The 5,632-nt window shown below is 30.9% G+C and overlaps 1 long non-coding RNA gene across 1 annotated transcript; it reads left to right on the top strand.

Annotated features, from left to right (window-relative positions):
* Positions 1-1,508: 1,508 nt before the first annotated feature.
* On the top strand, positions 1,509-5,204 carry LOC150034752 (uncharacterized). The gene is made up of 4 exons (XR_016531071.1): positions 1,509-1,960; positions 2,464-2,544; positions 4,918-4,984; positions 5,067-5,204. It is a non-coding gene; the product is annotated as an uncharacterized LOC150034752 (long non-coding RNA).
* Positions 5,205-5,632: the final 428 nt, after the last annotated feature.

Raw genomic sequence — 5,632 nt, 5'->3', positions numbered from 1 at the left:
ACTCCATAATTTTATATTTTCCAATATTTGTTATTTTCGTATTTTATTTTATTTTATTTATTATACTATATTATATTTATTTTATATTATTATATTAAAACGGCTCTCTCCTTTTTTTTTTTTTTTTTAATTTTTTTTAAAGAATGCTTAAAAATTAGTTCAATCTAAAAGTAGAAAAATAAAATAATAATTTAGAATAAATTTAGTGAATAAAATGTATTATCATTTTCAAAGATGATCAGTAATTAAAAATAAGTTTGTCAATAAATTTGTGAATTCAAGTACAGTTTTGTCATCTCGATAATTGTACTTTAGTTCAGCCATCACAAAGTAGAGATTAAATCATCAACGTTGATGAATTAATCTCTACTTTGCGATTGTTGAACTAAATCATCAACCTTTAACATTGCAATTTTTAATTTTAGTAGTACTAATATAATAGCTATGCAAAAATTTTGCCAAATTGAATATAGTTCAATTGACATTCGAATGTGCTATAAACTACGAGTTTTTTAGTTAGAACCAACGTACGAAAAAAAGGGTCAGATAAGAGTTCATAATGCTATATGATCCAACCAAAATTTATTTTGTTCACTTTATTGAATTTCCCTTCCACATATTATACTGTTGGAAAGATTTATGCATTTAGTACAGGGACCTAAGTTTCCTATTTACATATATGTATACACACAGATATTTTAAATATCGATGTGAAAAAAGTGTCAAAGAATGCAATTTTATAAAAAAATTCCATAAAGATATCAAGAAAATGACGATATGGATGGATTTTTCTCAAAAAAAAAAAAAAAAAAAAAAAAAAAATCAAACATATATCTAAATTAATAAATAAATACTATATATTATATACCTTTTAAATTAGGTGAAATACTTATTGTAATATCATAGGCAATATGAGGTAATTACATTTCATTGTATTTAAAAAATATTTTATCTCTTCAATAAATATATATATATATATATATATATATATATATATGTATATTGACATCTATAATAGTATCAAGGGTAATGCAATAAATAGCACTTTTAGAAGTATCGATTATAATAGACTTTATGACTGAGACTCTTATTAATGATATATCACCAATGAACTTTGAAGGTTGATTCTCATTTAATCTCCGTTGAGCTACAGATGGCACCTCATAGACCTGTAGCTTAAAGCTCTAATAGTACTTAATAATTAATTAAACTCATTTAATTATATTATTCAACATCCATTAATTGTCAGGTACTCCACTAAAGACCGATAACTGCACTCTTCACACTATAGATATATTTCTGTGTTCATTGGATATAACCAGTCGACAGTACAATGACCCAAATTGATCGTAAGTACAGCTAGGCCAAAATTATCGTTTTGCCCATGTAGTTACATCTAACTCCTTAAGGGTTGGGTTGAGTTAGATTTTATTTTGGGTTGGGTTAAGTTAAAAATTATTAAAAAATTTAAATTTCGGGTCGGGTCTTGGGTCAATAATTACCCGACCCAACCCAAAAAATATATATTACTAAAGAAAAAACAAAGAAAAATGAAACCCTTGGCTCGGCGGTCTGCATATATATATATATATATATATATTAAAAAAAAGAAAAGAAAGAACCCTCCCTCAGCGCCGCTCGAAGTCGAACTGACTGTCCACTTTGAACTCCGAAGCTCAAACTTGATTAGTCGATCTCGTTCGTCTGTCCTATCATCCAAGACTCCGCCGCTAAACCCTTCATCCTGTCGTCCTTTCGTCCGAGACTCCGCCGCCATCCCGTCCCTTTGCTGCTAAACCCTCCGCCGCTAAACCCAGTGTCGTCTTGTCTGTCCTGTCGCACTCATCCCTCCGTCGCTAAACCCTCGTCGATCTGGCCCATGTGCCACCTAAACAATAAACCCTCATCGTCCGAAGTCGAACCCTCCCCTCACACTTAAAAATTTTTTGGCCTCCCCTTGGTATGGAGTTTTTACTTTTCATTTACTTCGTTTATTTTGGGTACTTTTGAAATAAAAAATTAACTTTACAATATCACCTAAATTGGACTCCATATAGGGTTTGAATGCATTTAAGACTGACCCCATTGAATACTACTCTCAACACAGTAGAATTTAAAACTCATTGAAATCAAAAGTTCATTGGGGACCGTCTGAAAAAATTGTTGAGAATAGTATTAAGTGCATTCATATTATGCATTCAAATTCATTGTTGACTCTATATGGTACTTTTGGGTACTTATGATATTCAAATTCATAATATGAATGCACTTAATACAAATTTTAGAGTACAGATTATTGTGTTGTGACAAGATTTAAAAAACTTTTGGCAATGTTAAACTTATTATTGTGCTGTCCACAAAATGTTGAGAGTTTTAAATTCCATTCAAAATAAATTATTAGTGGTTTTATTGTGTTGTCCACGGTATATTAATTAATAAATTAATTTTTGTTCAACCTCACAGTATCGAACGGTTAGATTCATCAAAGCCATCACAACGGACACGGACTCAGACATGGCCGAATCACCATTTTCAAACTTCATCGTGAGTAAAATAATTTAATTTTTATTGTGTACATATACTATTTATGTGTGATTGATGATTGATCTTCATACATGTGTTGTTCTGAGTTAATTGAGAAGCAGTGTTTTTTTTTTTTTTTTTTATTAATTTTATAGGTAGGTGTAATTAGTTGTTTAATTTATTTTATAGATGGACAGTAGTGGTGGTAATGCAAGCGGAACCGGTAATAAAGAAATATCTCCTCCTCCTCCTACCCCTCATAATGTTAGTCAAACTCCTAAAAATATACCACCCCTACCTCCCAAATCCAATCGAAAGATACCTAATAAACCAACTTCGTCTATGTGGGATCATTTCACAAAAATGGAAGGGAGTGCTAATGATAATTGTAACTATTGTGGTAAAGATTATGCATATGATGGTAATACTTGTGGAACTAGTACTTTATGGAAGCACTTAAGAAATCAAGGTAAAAAGTACTCATATAAAGAAGAAGAAAAAGGACAAACTACCCTAACTCTCGTACCTTCAAATGATGGAAAAGGAGTAAATGCTAGTAATTTTGTGACGACATTGTTTAGCCAACAAGCATGTAGACTAGCATGTGCTAAGATGATAATTATGAATGAGTTGTCGTTCAAATTTTTTGAGACGAAGGGTTTTAGACACTTTTATAGTGTTTCTTGTCCTAAGTTTGATGTTCCATCGAGAGTCACAATCGTTAGAGATATATCAAATTTATCTCGAGGAGAAAAAAAAAAGTTGAAATCATTTCTAGTTAAAAGCTCTCAAAGAGTTTGTCTTACTACCGACATATGGACTTCGTTACAAAATGTGAACTACATGGTCATCATTGTACATTTTATTGATTCTGAATGGGTTTTGCATAAGAAGATTTTGAGTTTTTGTCAAGTTGCTAATTATAAGGGGAGACTATTGGGAGATGATTGAGAGTTGTTTGTTGGAATGGGGGATTGAAATTTTTTTCCATCAACGTTGATAATGCAAGTTCTAATGATGTGACTATTTCTTATGTTAAGAGAAAACTTAAAAGTTGAAAATCGGTTGTTTTAGATGGAGAACTATTACACATGAGATGTTATGCCCACATTATTAATCTTATTGTGAATGATGGACTGAAAGATATGCATGATTCTATTGCCAGTGTTCGTAATGCTGTGAGATATGTTCGATTATCACCTAGGAGAATGGAAAAATTTAAAACTTGTGTGAAACAAGAAAAAATTCAGTGTAAGGCTCTTGTTTGTTTAGATGTGGCAACTAGATGAGATTCTACTTATTTAATGCTTGAACATGCAATTAAATTTTAGAAAAGTTTTAGAATTTTAGAGGAGGAGAAAGAGGACTAAGATTTTGTTGATTACTTCGAGGAAGATGACCGTGGAAATAAAAGATTGGAGCTCCCAAGTACATCTGATTGGTTGATTGTAGGTGTGTTTATTAAGTTTTTAAAAAGGTGTTATGAAACCACCACAACGATAAGTGGATCTTCATATGTGACTTCTAATGTTGGTTAGAAGGAAATTAATAAAATTCAGTTTGCTTTAAACAAATGGAGCAACAGTACCAACTCTGTTCTAAGTATGATGACTATGAATATGAAGACAAAGTTTGATAAGTATTGGGGTTCACTTGAAAAAAATGAATAAATTGATGTTTGTGGCTATTGTGATTGATCCTTGGTACAAGTTAAAGTACTTGATTTATTGTCTTTCCAATGTTTATGACAGTGATGTGGTTAAGGATATGGTTGAGAGTGTGAAATGATATTTGTATCATCTATATGACTTTTATAAATCACATAACACTTCACCTCGAGGTATTCATAGTACCAATGATTCTCAACAATCAAAGACTGTCACTAAAAATGAAGATGATCATAGGGTGGATGAAGATATAGATGATCCATGAATAACTTTTAAGAGGTTGAGAAAGGAAGATAGTTCATTGGAAGTCAAGAATGATTTGACTTCTTATTTGTCTGTCAAGGTTATAGAAGATAAAGATGATTTTGAAATATTGTACTGATGGAAAATGAATGGCTACAAATATCCTATTTTATCAAAAATTGTTCGAGATGTTTTGGCAGTTTTGATATCTACAGTCGCTTTTGAATCTGCGTTTAGTACAAGAGTGAGGATTCTTGATTCCTTTTGAAGTTCTTTGACTCCAAAAACAGTGGAGGCCTTCATATGTATACAAAATTGGATTCGTGGCGGCTTAGTATTACAAGATCTTCATCCACAACTTGAAAAGTTAGAGATTTGTGAAAATATTGAGTCAGATAATTAAATGAATTTTTTATTGTACATATCTAAACTGTTTAATGCTCAAATAATTAATTTATTTAATTTTGCATGATTTGTTTTGTAGAGAGTCCATCATTGTATGTTGTTTTGAAATAAGGAATTGGATTTGGAGCATAATGATGATTTTAATGGTAAGTTTTACTACCATAAGATCAAATATTATTATTAGTTATAAATGATCCTCTTGTTTTAATGTATTTGTAATTTTTTCAGGCATTGAGAAGTGAAGAGACCAAAGATGAAGAAGAAAACGCACTAAGTCATTCGTCATGCGATGGTGCTTTTGAATGATTATGATTGAACTTAGAATTTTATGTAATAGGCCAATAGTTATTATCAAACCTGGACCTTTTGTTTCTATTTTGAATGATTTTGAATGTAGACTTTGAATATTTTGAGTAGAGAATTTGAACTTGAACATTTAAATTGAATTATTTGAGGAAGTTTCCTTTGAGGTTTATATTAAATTTATGGTGGTTGTATTTTAATGTAAATGCAAAAATTTCACTGAACTTGGAGTTCTTGTGTGTTTATAAAGTTCTAATGTGTTGTGGAGGATGGGTTGAGACTGGTTTAAACCATTTTGGGGATAAAGTTTGAGTTTTATGTGTGTTGGTACTTATTTATGATATTTGTATATTTTTTTGATGTTCGGGAGATTCCATGTTTGTCGTGGGGGTGGGTAGAGTTTTATTACACTCGTCTTGTCGTTGAACTTGGAGTTCTTGTGTGTTTATGAATGTTTACGAAGTTCTAATGTATTGTGGATGTTTTGTTTA

The sequence above is a fragment of the Benincasa hispida genome, chromosome 8 (genome assembly GCF_027475165.1).
Source record: "Benincasa hispida cultivar pf3 chromosome 8, pf3_genome.v1.1, whole genome shotgun sequence".
Lineage (NCBI taxonomy): Eukaryota > Viridiplantae > Streptophyta > Magnoliopsida > Cucurbitales > Cucurbitaceae > Benincasa > Benincasa hispida.
This window is presented reverse-complemented; position numbering and strand designations above follow the sequence as displayed.